This window comes from Megalopta genalis, chromosome 10 (genome assembly GCF_051020955.1).
Source record: "Megalopta genalis isolate 19385.01 chromosome 10, iyMegGena1_principal, whole genome shotgun sequence".
Classification (NCBI taxonomy): Eukaryota; Metazoa; Arthropoda; class Insecta; order Hymenoptera; family Halictidae; genus Megalopta; species Megalopta genalis.
The window spans coordinates 6,565,619-6,589,048 of NC_135022.1; the positions used below are offsets into that span (position 1 = coordinate 6,565,619).

General features: G+C 34.7%; 1 long non-coding RNA gene across 1 annotated transcript; it reads right to left on the reverse strand.

Moving 5' to 3' along the window:
• Positions 1 to 11,612: 11,612 nt before the first annotated feature.
• LOC143260139 (uncharacterized) lies at positions 11,613 to 17,248 on the reverse strand. The gene is made up of 2 exons (XR_013034248.1): positions 17,084 to 17,248; positions 11,613 to 12,340 (listed from the first exon to the last, which is right to left on the reverse strand). It is a non-coding gene; the product is annotated as an uncharacterized LOC143260139 (long non-coding RNA).
• Positions 17,249 to 23,430: the final 6,182 nt, after the last annotated feature.

The window sequence follows — 23,430 nt, forward strand, 5'->3', positions numbered from 1 at the left end:
TTTGGCATAATGGGCTAATTCATAAACTAGACAAATACCAATTTCCAGCAGGACTAATCCTACTAATAGCAAATATGACCAAAGGAAAAACGTTCCGCATATGGGACGGAACGAAAATGTCTACCACCACATTCAAAATCTCAGAAGGCCTACAACAAGGAACAGTAACATCACCAATACTCTTCAACATTTATAATAGCGAAGTTATAAACGAATTCGGACTCAACACCGTAGACAGACTACACTCGATTGCCTACGCGGACGACTTAATAATCTACAAAGCTGACACGGACGTAGGACAAATCAAAAACTCACTACAAATGACATTAAACCACATCACTGACTACTATAAAAACTGGAACTTGAAAATTAATCCCACCAAAAGTGAGCTAATATTCTTCCGCAGACCGGTAAAACAAATCAAATACTCAAACGTAGTAAAGATAGAAAAAGCAACAATCACAGCTAAAAACATTCACACTAACGAAACTGTTGAAATCCCCCCCAAAAAGCTAGTAAAATATCTAGGAGTACAACTGGATCATCTACTAAGACTGAACAAACACCACATTACGCAACTGGACAAAGCCAGAAGAACCTTCAAAGCTAACTCTAGACTTTTCTACAACAAAAATCTTTCCACCAAAGCCAAACTTATTTGCTACCAGCTATTAGTTAGACCCATATTAACGTATGCCGCACCCATATTCTGGAACACCGGGCCAACAATTATAGAAAAAATAAGAAGATTTGAAAGATCATGCTTAAGAACATGCCTCGGCCGATATAGAACAGCTGAATCAAATTACACCAAAAGAATCAGTAACATTAAAATATACACAAAAGCTGATATACCAAGAATAGACTGCTTCAACTTAAAACTCATCCGAAATTACTTCAGCAGGATTGGCCACACCAAAAATCAAATAATAATAGACACAATGAAAACGGAAGAAGAGACGACCCCCAACAAGTTAAGCTCAGGTTACATACCCCAGAGCTGTTCCTCTTCTGTGACCATAATGGAATAATCCAAGATCAACATAACTTACCCATAATCTACCATAGGAATAGACACTCCGCTAATAAGAAAATCAATCCAGACGACAACAAATACATACGATAACAATCCAACTACTCAACAGCACTCTCTATCAAGGACAAAATGGACAGGGATAGACTAAACAAAGATTACTCCTAGCTAGCTAACGACGCCAGGCACATTGACGAACTCCGCAGAAGAACCCGTAAAAAGTGAAAAAATAGTCTAAGTTCCGGAAAAACAAAGGTCATTAGTTATTATCAGTGATTGTCTTAAGACCTGTATACAATCCTTAAATAGCGCAAAATGCTTAACAGCAACATTAGTTTTAAGTTCCCTTGTAAATAGATCCTCCGAACCCTAACCCACCCATCCCAACTCCTCACCCCACACCTACTGTCTTATTTATTTATGTTTTAATTAGCCTAAGTCATATTTAAGATAGATGGTAAAAGTTTTTTTAAGACTCTTCCTTTTCTTTTACTAACAACTAACGATACAAGACTGATAGCATATAAATCTCTCGCCCTAATAACGTGCCTAAAACATATCATATTACCATAGCTAGCTATAGAGTTTATCCAAATTGATAACTAATGGCTATCAAAATTTTTATTATTAATGTTAAAAGTATTTTTGAGTAGGATTATTTTCTGTATATTATGACTGAAATGAGAAAAATAAACTTACTTTAAAAAAAAAAAAAAAAAGACAAAATCTGATATAATACTGTCGATCAATCCGTCGGAATTAAAACAAATAAAGGATTGTAGAACATCGAACGAGGTATGGCGGAAACTCGAGCAGATCTATCAATCACGGGGGCCTGCGCGTAAAGCTACGCGCATGAACGAGGGCGAAGATGTTCGCGAACACCTCAGGAAATTCTTTGATACTGTCGACAAACTACACGAAATGGACGTGGATATCAACGCAGATTTGCTGGCAATTTTGTTGCTGTATAGTTTGCCACAGAGTTTCGAAATTTTACGCTGTGCAATTGAGTCGCGTGATGAGTTGCCACCTCCCGATACTCTTCGAATTAAGATCATCGAAGAAAGCGACGCACGCAAAAATGAATCGTGTGACACAGTGCCTAACGCTATGGTTGCCGGAAGACGTGTAAGACCAAATTATGGGAAAAATAATTATAACAGAGCTGCGGATAATATACCGATGACGACCGCTCAAAACCGAAATGTTTTCGATGTCGGAAATTCGGCCATATAGCATCCGAGTGCCGCAAGGGTAGAAACACGAGACACTCGGCTAAAGGTGCTAGCAGCGATATCTCCTTCTACACAACGTCGGAATTCGGGCAAAAATGCGAAATAACACGAGTGAATAACGGGGTGAGCGACGGACAGTGGCAGCACGCCTCACCTGTGCAAGGATCTAAATAGCTTCGAATATATCGACAAAAGGCTGCATGGAAAATTAAATCTTGCAAACAATGCGTCGACAAACAGTAACGCGAGTGGAACTTTGCGCGTAGTTATCGATGAAAGGGGTTCAGAAAAGAACTTGACGCTAGAAGACGCTCTGCAAGTACCGGACCTAAGAACAAACCTGTTATCGGTCGGGAAAATAACGGATCGTGGATACAGAGTGCTTTTCACAAAAGATCAAGCCAAAGTCATCGATGGTAAAGGCAATAACAATTTGACCGCCATTCGTAAAAATGGCCTATATTACGTGACGAAAAAAGGTCCACACACAGGGCCATGGCAGCAGACGAGGACGCAGCGAAGTCGCAACGGAACAACGAGCTCGAGATATGGCACAGGCGGCTTGGACATTTAAATCAACAGGATCTACTGGAAGCGAGGCGGAAGTGCATCATACCGAGTGGCAACGTTGAAGATTTTAAACGGACATTGTGTTGCGAAATTTGTATCGAAAATAAGATGACGCAAACGCCGTTTCCGGAACAATCGAAGCGTGCGACGGAAGTCTTAGAAATAATTCACAGCGATGTCTGCGGCCCCATGCGAACGCACTCACACGCAGGTAACAGATATTTCGTCACGTTCATTGACGATTATTCTAGGTGGTGCGAAGTTCGGTTTATAAGGTCAAAGGACCAAGTATTTGATGCGTTCCGAGAATTCAAGAACTATATATAAAATCAGACCGGTCGCAAGATGAAATTCCTACAATCGGATAATGGGAAGGAGTATATAAATTCGCGGTTTGATAAGTTCTTAAGCGATAACGTGATTAAACGTAGGTTATCGGTCGCATACAATCCACAGCAAAACGGGGTAGCCGAGTGGAAGAATCGGACGATAGTAGAAACGGCGAGATGTCTAATCGCGCAATCCGGTCTACCGCGATCTTATTGGGCAGAAGCCGTATCGACGGCGAATCATATTCGTAATCGATGTCCGTCAAGAGCTACAGCCAGAAAATCTCCTTTTGAGAGGCTTTACGGGAAGCTGCCCGTCGTTAAACACTTTCGCGATTTCAGATGCGACGTCTATTTTCTAAATAACGATCCGAATAAAGGGAAGTTTGAACCACCTTCGCGAAAGGGGACTTTCGTCGGGTATTCCGAATGTTCGAAGGGATATCGAATATGAAATAAGGATGCAAAACGGGTAGAAATCGCGCGCGATGTAAAGTTCCTCGAAAATTTCAGCGCGAACGACATTCAAAAGTCTGCCGTAAAGAACGTTCCCTCCGAAAATATCCCGCAAAATGATTTAGGCCGCGACGAACACAATAGCGAACCATTAACTTTCGATGTCGATCTGTCTTCTCAAGATTATCAAAACGATAATATTGATTATCTTCAAAGAGAAGATAATCTACGCATCCCAACTCCCGAAGCTCAAGAAGCACCGTCACAACCTGAAATCCCTGTCGAACAATTATCGACGAACGATATAATAAATTCTAGTCCTAAAAATCATGATGAAATGTTAAATAGAAAACGACGACAAAATTCAAATTTGCAAATTAAAGAAGTTTATGAACCATTAGATTTAATTTAACTTATGAAAGAGTCTAAAATAGGAAAATTTTGTAACCAATATAGTAGTCCACACAAAGTTGTAGAAATCTTGCCGAATAGAAATACTAATTGGAGGTAATCTACGTATAGTACACACTAACAAATTGAAAATTGCACATGTAAGATCTAAATTTAATTAACAAATAACGGTACAATTAACAATAATGCCACATATGTATTACGTATCAACGAATGTTCATTAGACTTTAAAATTCCAGTACCAAGACAAGGTAAATTCTCAGAAATTTCTTGGAATTCAACGAACCAATGGATGATGTCATTCTACCAAATCACGACGAACCTCGCTGAAGCCTACCACAATCAAAGCCGTTATCTGTATCCGATGAGACGACTCGACAACTTCCGTGATGGTAGCAGATAGTTGTTGAGTGTCATGAAAACATCAGAACCACATTTCGAAACGTACCAGTAGAAAAGAGCATCCTATATAGCAACGATAAAAATAGCATCTATAGAATACGATATAATAGAGAAGTAAAATTCGCCCCAGGAGTTCATTCGCATTAACTTGATTAATTATATCAAAGATAATTTATTATTTTTGATTATAGAGAAATAAGATTTTTGAATATTCTAACAATTTAAATTACTGTCCTAAATAAAATATAATGTTTTAAATAATCTATGAGGTTCACAAAATTCGAAAATGTCAAAATTACTTAAAAAATATTGTCATTCCGAAACTAGTCTCGAACGCATTTCCGAAACTCGATCAAACCCAAATTATGCAAATAACTTCATTTCACATAGAAACAATGTTAGCGAGAAGGATTTTTTGAAATTGGAATGTTACGACCCAAAATATTGCGAGAAATCTATTGCACTGTTATGTAAACAATAAACATTTACCATTTCTGTCTTTTTTAAAAACGTTTACAAAACCTCCAATAAGAATGAAAAATTACTTTCCTGACCGAGTCTTTTCCGTACTTCAACCTAAACCAATGCAGTGTCTCACAATCAGTGATAGTACCAAATTGCAGGTTCGAAATACACAGCGTTCGTACTCAAACACATAATATACAACGCGATTCCATTTCACAAGAATAACTGCGATAAATACTGTTCGATATAAATCATAGACCTATTTAAACCAATAACACTACTATGAAAAACCTCAGGAATAAGTTTATTAATTGCATTAACTCTGTAATACTATAAATGCTTGAGTTTGCTCGAAAAGATTCGACATACCTACTCTAGCTTACTTAATAGACAACAAGGTTATATCCTCGCAAAATTTGCTACAACTAGAAAATCTGCATTATCAATTTCATCGAATGAATGTTCCAAATTGATCATATAAACATGGATTTTTATAAATCTAGAGTATTTGATTTAATCGTGTCAGAATCGGAAGCAGACGGTAAATTGATCAACGTACTCAAGAAAGCAATATCTCTAGTGACAGTAGGATTTGAATGTAGAAATAAGTAGCAAGGCAATCAATCCTCTGAAGCTGTATTGCTTGTTATCCAAACATGGTTGCAAGTTTTTAACTAATGGAAAGCAACAGCAAATAATGACGTGTAAATAAAAATTACCGATTCAGATTTCAAGTTTGCTTCTACATGACGTTTAGTGCCATTACTGCACAATTTGATTCATAGATAATATACACGACTTCGCACAATCACTTCCGATCCTGTTCACCCCGAGAAGTAAATGTTTCAGACTGTTAACCAAATTCAGGAAAGTTCGGTATGAAAGATCCAACATCAAATCTCAAATCCTTGCTCCAAAAGTACATCGAAATTCAGATCAATGTAGTCTTCCTTTTCTTGTTGATTACTTCCGCAATCGCGCCATACAAAGTCTCAAGCAGAAGAACCAGTCTTCTAGATATCTGCTGAACACTGACGTGAATCTTGACATGAAAACTGCATCACTCAATCTCCATATTGATCCAATCGGTTTTTGGTGACGATTAAAGCCGTAAATCTTCAAGCAAACAAATTCCTGCTTTCTAAATTTCCACTTGAATGTTTAGTAGGAATCGTGCAATCTTGGTATTTTTCATTATGTGATTAATATTTGTTGCCCGTTTATTGAGAATGTATCCACTGCAAGTTACATTTCTGGTTATGTATATCACACTATTTGAAATTATGGAACCAAATTTCCAAATACTTTGGAAATTGAGATTGATAGTTGTGAACATGCTTTGAAAATGGCTATATTTACCTATAATTAATACTTAGGGAAGCATCGCTCCAATATCGAAAGATATGAGATAATTAATAGCCCAGCCATAGTTTTCTTCGACTACTGAAACCAAGCTGCAGTAGTATCATTAATGCATTTCGAATAATTTGGTTTCGATGAATAACATAAGAGTGGGTGTTGCACTGCTTTTCTTCCTCTATATCATAACCACTACAGAAACTCATTTAGTTATTTCGGGCGCGTAGAGTACAAGAAATGACCTGCAAACTACCAAGAATGCACAGCTCTGCAGTAATAAAAAATGGAGTATTCTCAATCTGAATGTTCCATTTAATGCAACTCTTCATTTGTGGTGAAATTAGATGTTGGCGATTCCGTTGCTGATTCCGAATATTGGAAATTTGTCAAGCAACAACCCGACCCAACTATAAATTTTCCAATACAGATCCAGTACGCTGAAGAAAATAGTCTCGTGTGTCTAAAATCAAATCGATCAATTTTAAATCGCCAGCCGATTACCTCCTCTTTACTGGTATCACTTGGATCGATGCATAAGAATTCTAGCGCGACCAATATTTATTTTCCGTCATTTCCCATGCAACGTTGTTCGTTAGGGCATTGCCATCGTACACTGTAACGAACATTCAGTTCTGCTTAGTTTTCAATATTCACAACGAAATAAATAGGCCCTCACACCGCGACCGTGGTTAGTTTTCATTTGTCATGAGTTAGCAGCTACTGTTACGTAGATACATATAGTTACGCTTGTAATTCTTCTCTGCTATTGTGCACGCGATTCACGTTACGCTTGTAATACTTTTGCGCTTGCAGCCTAGCTTCGCTACAACCGATTGCGCTTGCAAATTTCGATACAGCTTTGTAGCCATAAATTGATCGCTTAATCGTATCATTCATGACCTTCACGACACATCGTCACATTTCATCATTCTATTGTATATCATCTATAACCTCCTCTGTACGAATCTTATTGGTTAAAACATATTTAGCGTTATTACACCAGCGTTTTTTACCATACAGTCCACTATCCAATTCATCCTTCCAATCCTTCCTCCAATTCATCCTTCCCAACGAAAAGATACATTTGCAACATATTTGGAAATTTGAGAAGAATAATAAACTAGTAATTTTGGAAATTGTCGAACATTTAACTTATTTCTGCACTTTATGAGCCTTCCCGGGTACTACATATTTCCAAAACTTCATCCTCCGGTTACGTAAATACATACAACTGTGAGATGTAGATGGTTCATTCTATTATATAATATTTCACATAAAACATTATGATTCAGATTCTGATAATACTCTACATTGATGTTTAAACCCACGATTTAAAAAAGTGATGAAAAAAGTGATGTCAATTTTGCAGGTTGTCTTCGCTATAGTAAGCATGAAAGTAGTATAATAATACTTTACTATCCACACTTTAATTATGCATGATTCGTACTCAAGCCGCTATATGCACTATTCAGATTTGACGAGGAGATGACTATAAACAGCGCGGGCATGTTCGTCGCAAAAGTCTTCTCGTTAGCTTTAAACTATACGATAGTAGGAGTTATGAATTGTACATTAAAATTAATATAACAATTTGCGTTCAAATTTTTTCGAGCAAACTTATTATCATACATACAAATACACTGTATGTTACCGTGTTCGTTTGAACAGTTCAAACAGATATATGTATAATTCTTATAGTTCAATACTGTGCATAGTACAAACAGAATTAAGTCTTATTACGAATAATTTCTTTCACGAACCATAACTGAACGCGACATCGGGACAAAAATGTGTAAATTATACATCCGATCGAAAAAATATAAAAACTCGTCTCGATGACTACATTGTGCAACATATGTCCAAAATGATCTATTGGAAACAAAAAATACTCCATAAATACTGCAGAATTCGTTTGAATTGATAGAATTAAGAATTAACTTTCCTACCTCGAGTATAATGATATAAGAAAATGATCACGTTTTCAGCTGGCATTTATGCATTACTATCCTATAAATGTAAGTTTCATAAATAACGCTAAATATTTATTAATAAAAATAAGATCAGATTAAATAAAACTAATTAAAACAAACACTATGTGGTATTACAACATAGTATAATATAAAGAGTATTTTCCCGAAACTACAGAGATTTAAATTATTATATTATCATTAAAAAGAATTTTTTCAGCTACTTTTAAAGTACACCTATGAGATGATTTATTATGTGTACAACATTATTTAAAATACCAAAATTATGAAATCCTTTTTCGAAAATCATCGGTTAGTGTAAACCAGTGTATTACAAAAGATGAAAGGTAACATTCTCTATTATTCCGAAAATGTCTAGTCATATAAGTCAACATAATAAAAAACATGGAGAATACTTAGGCAATTATACAAACTAATATTTTTGTAATTTCTATTGCGTGTTTCGTCCAAATTTTAATAGGAGTTTGTAGACAAATGTTTTATTTTATTTTCTTCTCATGGTTACTCTGGGGTTTTAATAATGTCAAGTAGAAAGTTGATTGAAGTCATAGAAAATGCTCACTGGAAGTGTGACATACGAAGAACATTCCTGACATATTTTTCATAGCTTATCTTTCACGTACTTTAAATTCGCTCAAGAATAATTATTCAGCCACAGGAAAAGAACGTCGAACATAACGTCGAAAACGTGGGAATTTAAGACAGCGTTAAATTCATTTAAGACATCCACAACCCACACTCTCGATGAGAGCCAAACGTCCAAATATCCAAATAACCAAATCGACGACCCAAGCATCTTTTGCAAACGCAATTCAATAGATGAAACTGTGATAACAGCGAAGCCAAGATTAGAAGAAACAATGATGCAAACACCACTCATCTACAATCTCCCAGGAGCCTCATCTACGCCATTACATCTACCAATAATCTCACCTGCCAAGATCAGTGAACCAAGTATAACTTAGTCTATACCTGATTGCGAATCTAAATCCCAGGAGAACAGCAGTTCAACTGATGGAGACGAACCAGATATTAGCCCAGTTTTGCCACAACCTACGAACACGAATAACATTGTCACACCAGCAGATGAAATTCGATGAAAATTAATAGGAGAAGCTTGCAGTAGATTAATCGCAGGTCACAAGGGTGTAACGGAAACCTTAAATCAATTAACCCTTTCGGTACTACCGCCGCCTATTGGCGGCATCCACGGAAAGTTATGTGGGCACTTTATGTGGACACCGTGAACAGCACCAACGGAAAGTTATGTGGGTATGATTACTCTCTATAGTACACATTACTTTACTATTCTGTGTTTAAAATTCCCGGCTGTTCTAATCGTTCCATTATAATATATAATTAGTAACAGTCAACAGCGTGCCTTAATTATATATGTTTTATAATATATAGATAAGCTACGAAAAACAAATTGGAATGTTTGCTTATATCGTTAATTTTTTTAATGTATAACTTACAATTTGAATTTAGTTCCCTTCAGGATGAGTGTAAAACGCTTGAAAGGAGAACAATGAATAAAAGAAATCATTGATTCCAAAAGAGATTCTGATGAAGAAAATCAATATAATTTAGCATTTCGCAAAAGGAGGAACAATCGAGCACGTGTACTTAGCACCTCAGAATCTGAAGAAGCAGAAGAGCCTGAAGTACGAATTGATACTCCTTCTAGCATCAAATGGACATCAAAGAAGCTCAGTCCAAAAATTCATGATGTTACGCCACATCATTCGGGAGTAGTTGGGAACAATTTAAATCGTTCGTCGAGAATTTTGGATTACTTCAGACTACTTTTTTCTGAAGATTTAGTTAAATTTATTGTGGAAAAAACAAACAATTACTGGTGTCGACAGAAGGGTTCAGAAGGGATGGAAGTGGATGAATTATATTGTTTTATTGCTGCGTCGTTATTAATGACGCGAACCAAAAAGCTATCCTTAAATGAATATTGGTCTAAAGATAAGCTTCTCCGAAGCGATATATTCAGTCAAATTATGAGTAGAGATCGCTACTTTTCATTATTGAAAGTGTTGCATTTTACGGACATAGTCGGTCGCACTGCTGATCGTTTATACAAAATAAATGAAGTAGTGGAAATGCTACGAACATCTTTTTATCAATGCATTTCAGCCATACCAGCGGTTATGTATAGACGAAAGTCTACTCCTCTACAAAGGCCGTCTCTCATTTAAACAATATATTCCCTCGAAAAGGAGTAGGTTTGGTATAAAATCATTCCCACTTTGTGACTGCAAGACGGATTATATCCAAGATATAATCATTTATTGTGGGGCTAGTGCTACTGTAGCTACCGAATATCAATATATTGGAAAGCCAGGGAACTTTGTAATGTCGCTTTTGCAACCTTTTCTAAACAAAGGCCATTGGGTTGGCAACTAAGACTATTGTATTTATCTGGATAACTGGTTTTCCAGTCCCATATTGTTCAACCTACCCCACGAAAAAAGTACGAACGCTTGTGGCACTGTGCAAAGAAGACGGAAAGAGATGCTTAAAATAACTGATAAATTGAAAAAAGGAAAGGCAGTGTTCCGCTCATCTGAAAATCTGTTTGCAATGAAATGGTTTGATAGAAAGAAATTTTATATGCTTTTCACTATCCAAACCGCAGAATTTGCAGAAGTACCTAAGAAGTCAAGAAAAAATGAAATTGTTCTAAAGCCCAAAACGCATACTGCCTATATAAGCACACCACAAAAAAACAAATCCCAATGGCGAAATTTCACCTTCAGTTGATTAAGGAAAAATAGAAAAATAAAAATAACACAAGAATCATGAATATCATCGGCTCACAGGGGGACATTTTCCTTCGATATATCAGTCGGGGAAAAAAGATCGAAAACGAAGATGTGTTGTATGTGCGGCTGGTGGTGTGAGACGTGAATCCAAGTATCAGTGCGAACAATGTAATGTGGGCTTGCGCGTTTCCCCTTGTTTCGAAAACTATCACACCAAGTTACACTATTAGTTTTGTCGTTGATTATATTTCACTATTAGTTTTATTATTTATTATGTTACACTATTAATTTTGTTATTTATTTTAATTTTGTAATATTGGACCATATTATTTATATCAATGCCATTTACTTTAATTAATGTACTGTAAAGAAAAAGATATGATTTTAAAACGTTAAGCGCCATGCCTGTTTTGTTGTCTGTCCTTCCGTCTGATCGGCGAGATAAGATACCGTCGAAATCGGTTTTCTGCCGAGGATTGGTTTAGGTTACGACTAAGCAGTATAAACATTTTAGAAATGTTTTTCAAACACGTTAAATTCCGCGTCAGTCACCGATGTCGCGGTCCGAATGAAAAGTTTAGTGTCAATCACGCTCGAGATTTCTATGAATGCCGCAAAACATGTTTTCGCGGTTTACGCTGTCGGACAGAGCAACCACTCTTGCGAAAAACTTCCTCGTTCCACGAATGTATAACCGCGGCCAGGTCCTCCGTACCGAAAGGGTTAAAAGAAAAATATCACTGCCCCGAAATGAGAAAAGATTCACAAGAATTCATTCGTTCACTTATCAGAACAAAACCCGTCAACCCGTGATTATTACGGACACATCTCTGGAACCTTTTGACGAACTTGCCATCGACACATTTGGACTACTTCCAAAAACAATCAATGGAAATCGCTACATTTTAACTATGCGAGACAATTTAAAAAAGTATTGGTTAGCAGTTGCTTTATCAGATATTAAAGCCATGATAATAGCTGACGCGTCCGCGAGTCATTTCATTGCAATACGTGAGACACCAAAATCCATTTCGATAGATGAAAACACTAGTTTCTTGGGAAACTAATGCTACATGTTGCCGAGATGGATCGTTAAAAAGGAGCCATATATTGTATTAACAGAACATCTAAAACAATACATGGAGTCATATGAAGAATGGGACCTCTACTTACCATTTGCCATGATTTCATATAAATACCTCCGTCCACGAAGCTACGAATTTCACACCCCACGAATTAATCTTCGGGAATTACGATAAGTGAGCTAATCCGACATAACTTATGGTGGAGTAATACGTCCATGTGTAAAAAGAACCTGAAACAAGTAAATTCGATCCATGTTACATCGGGCCATACGAGATAGTAGATGTCGGATATAAATAATGCAATTTTAAAAACAGATGCGACCGGACACCTAATCGCGAAACATCAGGATAAATTAAAACACTCTTTCGTCTTCGATAGTTCGTCCGACACAAATTAAAAATTGGAATCACTTTCAGGATGAAGTAAATCCCGCTGATTATCCAGAGGTGCACGAGGATCTCTTAATATGCCAATGTATAAGGAAAATGCAACTCGTGTTTGAAGCTGAAGAATACAAATTGTGTGAAAAATGTTGGTCTCAAGTGGCAGCAGAAGAAAGAGAATTATTTCCTGAAGGCTGCTGGCATACCATCGCAGGAAACCACAGAAGTGAGGCAGATTGTCATTGTGAAGGATATGGTTCTGTAATCCTGGAAACATCAAACGCTAGTCGATGCCGAGAATGCATCGAAGAATACATATTTCGAAATGTAACTGGAGACATTACAGTAATTAAAAAATGGCAAGGCCATTGATGTGGTTACTCAGTGGTAGCATCATGACCGTTGACAGCAACACACGCACATATATACTGCAAATAATTAATTTATACAAGCAGGAGAGTCATCGGATGAGAGCATTAATACTTTTGAAGAAATACTTCAATGTAGCAAGGAAAAAAATGTAGACCTTATATTTCATTGTGGAGATTTATTTCACGATGCGAAACCAACAACTTCTGATGAATTAAAATGTATGGAATTGTTAAATAAATACTGTATGGGTCCCAGGTTAGCAAGATATGATAATATCAATATAAGATGGTATTTGAAGTACGACAAATATTAATGATTGTTTTTTCATCAGAGCAATTAACATCCAATTTTTGAGCGAGCCAGAATTAACATTCCCACACTGTACTTTTAAAACTGTAAATTTTTAGGATCCAAATTTTAATATTGACATGCTAATATTTTCCATTCACGGGAAAAACGACCATCCAAGTAAGAAATATAATATCAATAGTTTAAGTACAGTGATTTTTCAACATTGATTCAGCCATTAGTAATTATAATCAAAATTATAGGTTGTGGAATAAATGGGCCAAATGGACTTGTTGTCTGTGTCTGGTTTCATAAATTATTTTGGAAAATGGACAGCCACCCCTAAAATGATCATTCCTCCACTGATGATAAAAATGGGTAATACCCATGTTGCAATTTTTGGTTTAAGCTGCATGAACGATGATAAATTAATACGGATGTTGAACGATTTTAAGGTGAACTTATGAGATCCATATATGTATTGAGAGGTCTTTCCATTTTTTTTTATTGCAAATGATTTTCATTCATAGGTGAAATGCTTTAATTTGTTTGTTTTACATAAAAAACGTGCACCATGTCTTAAACGTGGATATACTTCGGAAGCCCACCTTCCCTCTTTTGTTGACTTTGTCGTGTGGGGAGGGGAACAGGAATGTTGTATCACACACGTGTTTAACTCTAAAAGACAATACTACATTTCTCAAACAGGTATATTTTTAGATTTATTTATTAATTATGATGCATGAAAAATAAGAAACTACTGCTTAAGAAACGCACTTACAGATTGCGATTTCTTTATGCGAAGGCGAATCAAAGGCCAAACACATTGTCATACTTAGCGTAAACGGTAATAAGTTTAAGTTGAAGAAATTGAAATTAAAAACCGTTAGACCATTTGTGTTTGACACTCTGGTCCTTAATGATACAAATATAAAAAGTAACAATGATAGATTGCTATCAGAATCAGTTTTTAATATCGTCGACCGACGCATAGAAAATGAATTGATTCCTAGTACCGCGGAACAATTGTCAAATCATCCGAAGCAACCGGTCTTGCCGTATATTCGATTGAAAGTAATTTACTTGAAAGATAAAGAACGGTTCGATTCGACCAGGTAAGATTCTAATAAATGGAAATAAATAATATGTGTATTTTAGATTGGCACAGAAATATTGTGATAAAGTTGCTAATTCTCACGAATTAATTGTATTCTGTAAAACAAGAAGTTCCGGTAAGTACTCCAGGATACGACTGACATTATGAGCTATACTGAGGTAAACAAAAATTGCGATATTCTACAAGATGCTCGAAGGTAAAATTTGTGTTTGGTTTTTTAATTAGGAGAATTAAGGTTTTGTGGAAACCACATACAAGCAAAACTAAAAGGACACCAGTTTGGTTGAAAATAAAAACCTATGAACAATACTAACAGTGAATGATCTAAATAAAGCATTAGGTAAATTTGTTAACAAAAATAACACTAACGCTTTTAATAACCTACAGAGGTCAAGCATATACAATGTAATATTTCAAAATATTGATTTGCCATTATAAGCTCGATTGTATTGTTACAATTAATTCTTTACATATAGTCGTGAAATAAAAGAACTTGTGCTATGTTTGGAAACTACTGAAACAACTGCAGATATTGGAAATATCAGGAAAGAAATTAAAAATTATTGTGATAAGAGAAAGGAGGAAGCACAAAAAGAAAAGACAGAAGTATATGTATACTTGCAAACAAACTCATTTAAAAATGATAATATACTATCAGATTTGACAGATTGGATAATCGCATGCTATTTTATAGATGCAAACATTATTTGCTAATAGACCGGTAAAACCCTTCAATAATGACGAGATAATAGTTATTGTCAGTAGTAGTAACGATGAAGAAGAAGCGGAAAAAACAGATAAAGCTAATGGCAGTGGAGCATGTAACAAAAGCAAAGAAACCGATAAAAATAATGAAAATCATAAAAGTTCTGTTGGTATAACATCTGAGAGGTAATTTACTTCAACTCAAAAACAGACAACAGCGCAGGTACATCATCGAACTCTATTAAACGATTCACAGTTTATATGCATAGGTCTTTGATTTACTATTAACCATGACATTTTATCATTTGCTACAGGATGAAGCATTGGGCGGTGATGTAATAAAGAAAATAAATTGAGGGAAGCCTAATAAAATACGGTTCCTACGCAATTTCGATTCCAATTTAGATTAGTTTGTCCAGGTCCGAATCCTTGTTTATACACTACTTGTAAAACATTATATTAAACAAATACTTTTCATTAAATCTTGAAATATTTGATAATATATAATATATATTATATATAATTCGGACATTCAAGTTGCAAAAAAAAAAAATACATACTATAAACAAATCTTAAAATCGTATAAAATAGAGATTTAAAAACGACATCAATCTTAAATAAATACTAATGATAGAACAACTAGTACAAGAACTAGTAAAACACCGTTTATCTGGACTGTGTTTATCCAACATAGTAACCCGTTACCAACAATTGGATGTCAGGAACGATGCTCCTCTTATCCAACTCCAGTCTACGCGACATACCCATTATACAACACACTGTTTTTGTTTCTTAGTTAGAAATTCTAGCATAGTCTTCCTGCATAGAATGTAAGATAAGTAACGATTTAATTCAGTTACTTGTATCTATGTGATTCGTCCAGAAACTATATTCTCATTACGTCTTCACACAAATCAAACGAAAAGAGAAAAAGAGTGGTGCTTTGTATTGAAGAAAAATTTGAAATTAATAGACGCTTCAGAAACAATTAATCTCTTGTCTCGTAAATATAACATTGGTAGATTTACTGTATATATCATAAAAAAATTATAAAGATAACATATTAAAATGCAAAGAAGATGATGCAGCAAACACGAATAGAGGAATAAAAATGAATAACAGCTTCTTAAAGTCGGTGAAAGTAATTCATCTTTGCATGAAAGATCAGATAGCGAACAAACCGTAATCACAAAGTTATATATATAATGTTGCAAGGTGCATTTCACACTGCGTAGAGTGCGATGTAGAAAATGTGATTAAAAATGATGGAAATGATAAAGGATTTCATATTCTTAACGACAATAAAATAATATCTCAAGTTATAGAGGATCAATCTGAAGTGAATGTATAATCAGGTACGCTATACAGTATGTTATACAATACTTACATTAAACAACTTAAGAAACAGTTTCAGATATCTAGAAATAAAGAAATAAATACAAGACATGCCCATAAAGCGACATTTTATTAGAAAATAAGCTTACATATTGCAAAGAAAATATATTAGGAATTGTAGATCTCGATAAGTTACATGCATGCCGAAAATTTCATCGAAATCAGTTAACGCAAGGTCATAGTTACGAGCATTAAACAAATTTTAAAACAGCAACTTTCTCACAATTATTGGACAGAAATATTAAAAATCAGGACAAAACTGCGATTTTTGCGATCTTTAATTGTTTACCGCTTATACCAAAGTCAACCGATTCCGCTGAAATTTTCAACATGCATATAAATTACCGAGATCTACGAAATGCATTTCTTAAATCATCGTTATATATATTTCGTCATATATTATTTTCTTTAATCATTCTAAGCAATAACAAAATTCAAGTTGTTCAGTCCAGTTCTAAGCAAGTTATGGCGTTTTAAAAGTTGTCCGAATATTAATATAAATAAATATGGCCGCGACGCCATATATCCGCAAGAACCGATTGCCCACGTGGAAGACACGTGCTTCCAGTTTCGCAAGCTTTCTCGAGACGCCATATGCGTAACGCACGTGGCGTGTAATAATTTGCACTGGCGAATAATTAGCCCATCCGAGAGAAGGTGTCCGAGCCATTGAAATGTAAATGAAGAAATTCGTACTGATAATGAGACTTACCGAAAAACTGATCAGAAATTCCCAGTTACGAATGCGGCTTCTGGCCGGTCACTAGTCTTGCCATATCTTTGGAACGGTCGCTGCCAGTTGTTGCCAGCACTGTCCTTTATTATTTCGCCTGCTGCCCTATGGTCTTTAGCGGCTATCTTCCTTCATTTCGTATGAATTAATATCGGCTCGAACTGTCACAGTTACACTTATTTCTTCCAAGTACCCAACGCTACGGTCTACGCGACAGTGATCCTCGTTCTCGGCAGATCGCTTCCTCAGCCAGAAACGAGGCATTCCCCACTCCCCAGACTCGCGGCTCGGCACGACGCACAAACCCTACGCGCACTCGCCGTTGCTCAGGGCCGGCACCATTCGACTCAGCCCACGCTCCGAGCGTCCTAGATCTCGCGGCATAATTCAGTGACTGTAGAGAATACCGCAACATGTTACAATTTCAAGAAATTTCAGTTTATGCAAATACGATAAGCTCAATAAATGGAAAACCAAGAAAGGAATTGGTTTCTGTAAGAACTTTAAAGGACAAACATCTCGAAAGTGAAAACATGTGACATTCAGTGTTTTTTCTTCCAGCCGCAGAATTTCCTTCTTTCCTGATTTTGTTAAAAGACTTACTAATCACTTTGCAAATAAAGATAAAAAAAATACAAAAATCATGTTTTCCACAAAACAAAAAAATAAATTATTATATTCAAAAAACTCTACCAAATTGCAGAAAAACAGTCTAGACTGAGCCCTCTTATAGCAAACTACGTGTTACATTTAAGATTACTTTTTTTGTCCGTGAAATGTGTATACGCTATACGTGATTGTACTGAACATGTGTAATAAATTATGATACCCAAAGCTCATACAATTTTCGAACTTTAGTATTTATCTAGCACTCTTTATAGTGATTAGATCAGTGCACAGAGATTGACATATAATAATTAGATGAGTGTGCAGATGATAACTAGAAAAGGCTCAGTAAATGAACCGTTCAGTGCACATATCGCTTAACTCCATAAAAGAAAAAGTTGAGAAACGCGATGAAACGATGTACATTGTTTTCTAAAATTCCTGTTATAATATAGATTCACACATATAATGTAGAGTGCATAAATACAGATATAGCTTTCATCTGACGCTGTATAAAATTAATAAGAAAGAATAGCCAAAAAATAATCGTCAGTAATGTTACAGCTTTTATGTGACTGGTGGAGTTAATCAATTTGGCAACTGAAAAAAAGTAGTAAAGTTAAATTCAGTCTTTAAATTTTTAAGTTTTTTATTACAGAAAAAGTTAGTTATTATATATTTTTATTACAGCTTTTGCATAAACATGAATGTTCACAGTTCTGTTATATTATATTATTTGTAATTAATTCATCAGAAATATTATAAATAATGTCTTCTTCATCAGCTGGATGTGAGGATTCGTCATTTCGATTTGTTGTCAAGTTTTTATAGTAATCATGTTCAACAGGAGGAATGTATTTTAGCAGGTCCATCATGTCTCTCCATTTTTCCCTTGTCACAGTTCTGCCTTTAGGATATAATAAAGGCTGATATATATTTTTCAAACTTTGCGGTCTACCTGATACAGATTTTCTTAAATTAATGGCTTTAAATTCTGTATCTTCATTATAATCACATTTGAATTGTATGAGATGGGGTTTGGACCTTTCTAATTTTATCCAGCGTATTTTAAGCCAATTTACTGGAAAGCCTGTGACGGTTACTTTTCTGTTAATGATTGATTGTTCTAAAGGTTTTGTTGAAAAAATATCTTGGTGGGTCATTTGGATTAGATGAAATGGAGCTTTCTTTTTACATGTTTTGATTATATTGTACCAATCATCTGGTGAAAAAATGTTTTGATTTTTTTTCGCACGTGACTCAATAATGGCAAAATCTGAGTCATTAGGCAAATAGCTGTGCCCACTTACCAAAAATTTCATTTCAATTGACTCAGCTCTTATTTCCATACTCTGAACAAGTTTCAATAAACTTAAGACAGTTTTAATATTTCTGTTTTGCCCGGTACACGAATCCGAATATGTTATTATTTTTTCAAAGTTTGTAGCGTAAGTCTTTATGTACTTTATTAGACAAGATGAAATTTCTTGAGACCCACGAGATCCTTCAGTTTCTGGCCAAACAAACATGTGGCTTATATTTTTAATGAATTCATGACATCCGAAATTATAAACATATAAATTACGCTTATAATAAGCTACGGATGTGGTCAGCTTGGGAAAGGACAAAGCTTCTTCCAAGTCGAAAGAAAATAAGAAAACTTTTTCTGATGTTGCCATTCGGTCGGCAGCCATTTGGCTGCGAGCCCGTTTAGCCTCTTCTAAGTGAGTTTCCTTTTCAATTTCTGCCATCTTCTTTGCCTCACCGTCTGAGGATTGAATTTTTATTTGCAAAGCATCACAATTTTGACACGTATCCTTTGATGGTTGTTTAAAATGTAAATTAAATTTTGTAGAGAACACATTATAGTAATACTTTTCTTTCACTGGTACTACATTTTCCTTTTCACATTCTGTGACGTATAGTTCACACATCTTCTTAATATTTAAGTCAGGATCTAAATATTGTCGTCTTGGATTATGAGCTCTAGTGTAGTGACTACGGTATCAACCAAAGATGTAACTTGTTCTTTAGGACAACATTTGTATATCCGCCCATCGCTCACCTGATAAGTGTCTCTAAAATATTTTTTGCAAATGAGAATATCACGTGTGTCTTTTCGAAAGTAATATGTAAAAGAATGTGATCTTCGTTCTTTAGTTTCATTCGTGGGGCGCCTTCTTTTTATTTCGTTGACTTTAATACAACCTCTTAAGAAAATATTTTGGTCAAGCTGACTATGTAATCTATAAAATGCCTTCATGGCAGTCTCTCTCTCATTTGAAAAAATTTTTTGGTTGCACTTTTGGCGGCATCTGCATTTTATATCGACAAATGTTTTTGCAGGTATTAAATTTCCTCCCCTATTCCTATATGCCAAACCTTTTGTTCTGTTATGCTTTTGTAAATTTCGTGTCCATTTATCAGGATTACAACTTCTTTTCCTCCCGATCAACGTGTTTGTTGCGAAATTTGTACTGTTGCAATCAGATGAATCCGAGGAAAACGATAAACGTCTTCTTGAACCACACTTTCTGTTAATAAATCGTATTGAAGAACCATCACTGTTTTCGTCATCCACGTTGTTATTAGTCTCACCCATCTTGGTTATAACGGTATAATATTTATTTCTTTAAAAACAATCTGGGAGTAATGATGAAAAGACCAAGAAAATATGTAGGCCGTGCAGTAATGGTGAAGTAGACAGTAACATTCAGCGTGCGAGATCACTGTTATACTAACTACCGTTTGCATTGCGCTTTTTTTTAATCTGTTTGTCGATGCGATTTTATTACCAATATTATTGAGAGGGGGGAAAGCATCTTCGGCTGTTTAAAACAAAGCGTTGATGCATGACAATAAAGCAACGATTACATTAGGGTATGGAGTTAATCAAAATGACTTCTGAAATAAATTACTTATTTTTCAATGGCCAAAAAAATGTTGCCGTTTAATGGTGTTAATTTTTATTACACAGGGAAGTTATTATAAATATAAAAAGTTATGACTATAGCAAGTGCTTTGACACATAAATTTAAGATTTTTCAGAAAGTGGAGTTAATCGATGTATGCACTGAACGGCTCAAATAGCACGCAGTAGTAAACTTTTCATTCTTACAAGGCACAGTAACTCGATCGAAAACTACTATTTATATTTTGTTAAATATTTTATGTTCCTTATATATTTCAATTATAATAAAATTAGTAGTTATGTAAAAGACATCAACATATATGACATCAACAACATAAAAGACATCAACATAGAAAATCATATAATTTATCGAAAACTTCAGACGCCACTTTAATGGGCACAGTAAGTGACATACTAATCCTATCTGGCTATCATACAGAACTGAAAATTAACAGTTATGGACCTATATACATAATATCGATTTTAAATGTCGGCATTCAACTATCACATTTCTCCTTGGTGCTCGAAGACATCGTCGCTACTCGGCAGTTATTTTGTGTGCGTTGAGTTTTTTGTTTCAATTGATGGGTCAAACAGCGCGTTCTAGTCAGCCTGTCGCAGTTACATAAACGGATATAAAGGACATAAAATAGCACGTGTGCATACTTCGAATAAAATATCATTATTTAATTGGATACGCGGTATTGTGCTTTTTGTTTATTTCCATCATTAAACAATGGAAACTGTTTGATGAGAATTTTTGGATTCTCCATAATTCTTTCACGAACTGAAACCGATGTCATAATTGTTTTCAATCTCTGCTTTATGAAGGTATATTCAAGAATGTAAAAGTTTGAATCTTCAAAATTCTGGCAAAAGTTATCCGCAAATCTATTCGTAGCCTTCATATAAAGATAAAGATAAAAGATGAAAATTATATTCAACGCCACGAATAAATACGCTTTGAATAAAAAATGTATGTATTGGAAATGGATGTAAAAAGAAATGTGCACTGATACTTTCTGATAGAAAAATATCTTTACTTCGCGACATGTGAAGAAGCTCAAAGAAGAAGAAACTCAACGAGCTACAGTGCCGGACGAATAGATAGCACACTTTAAAATTAACGTAATTTAGATTTATTTAAGGTAATAGCCGAGATTCTAATACTATATAGATTTGTAAATTACTGTTATGAACATACACAAATAAAATAAAATTACGTTACGCCAGTTTAAACAATTTTACTTAGAAAAAAAGAATTTTTTTGGAAATACGGTGGAAAATAATGATGGCATATTTCACTAAGAATTATGTTGCGACTCCATGTAATTCCAAATAAAAAAAAACATGAAAAAAGTGTAAAATAAAATATTTTTTTGTTTAGGATTTAGTTTTCGAGAAAATCGAGATTGAAAATTTGCTAATCGCTGTACATCGCTTATAGCCGGAAAAGCGTATGTACAAAGCAAGGTTTAAAACCTGGTTTTCTCAAAAACGAAATCCTAAAAAAAAAGAAGTCACTCTATATCTTTTTCATTTCTTTTTTATGAAGAATAACCCGGTGACCGCTTGTATATAGTTTCAGGAATACCCTGTACATATTTTTCAACAGGGTGATGCCGCGAATTTTTTTCTCGAGGATTAATCAGCAAGATCATATCGTTGAAAATTGTTGCGAAAATCATAACCATGCATTATGCAAATGGCAGATAATTTCAAAAGATTGCCGAATGATAAAAATGTATTTAAGATGATAAGAAACAATTAGAACAAAAAACTAATAAAGAAACTTCGTAGATAATGACGACTGTTAATAAGTGGAAAGATGAAGCCACAAAACATTAGGCATTCAATATTATTGCTTGATTTATTGACATACATAATTTTTAGTTAAGTGTGCTAACATTTTGTCCGACTGTATTTGCATAAAAATTCTCTTTTTTTAAATAAAATTGTTTACACTTGCGAAATGCAATTTTATTTCATTTGTGTATGTTTATAGTGGTATTTTGCCAATTTATATAGAAACAGTATTTTAGTTGTAATGTTACATAAATAAAAATTACATTAGTTTTAAAGTATGTTATCTTTTTGTTAGATACTGTATTACCCCGAAATGAAAACTAGAGAGCATAATCGGAAACTTGAGACCAAGCATCCACATATTCGACACTTTCCTATCTTTATTTGAAAAACGATTCTATGAATATTGATTTGTTTTTGTTCTGGAACAATGTAGTTACGTGTTGATAATTAAGTGGTATTTTTATTTGTCGGACAAATTCTCGACTAATAAAATTATTTATTTCAAACACATCGAATAAAGATACTTATTTTATTAGGACCCTCCACAATATTGCATAAAGATGAAGAAATATCTTTTCTTCGTAACATTTCTATAATTTATTATCTAAATAATGTACAACTCTGCTAGGTTGTCATTTGTTTCGCAATTACAAGATGCAAATGAATTTCAGCATAAATTATACTGCAAAAATATCGTACAGTATTTATGATGAAATAGTTGAAAATGTTAAATGCTAGATGTTTTTAATCGAGTAGTACATATATTTAATCGATCCAAAAGTTTCAGTCATATTACTACGAGATCGATTAATATTGTATTAAAAAATAATGCACCGTCAGACATAATAAAATTCGTTTATTAGAAGTAAGTTAAAAAGATTAAATATTTAAATTATGGAAAAAATTACAACTTAAATTACATTGCACACACACACACACAGCTACTGCAGTAACTCGAAATTTTATATTATTTTCACGATTCCCTTAGTTTCGTTAATAT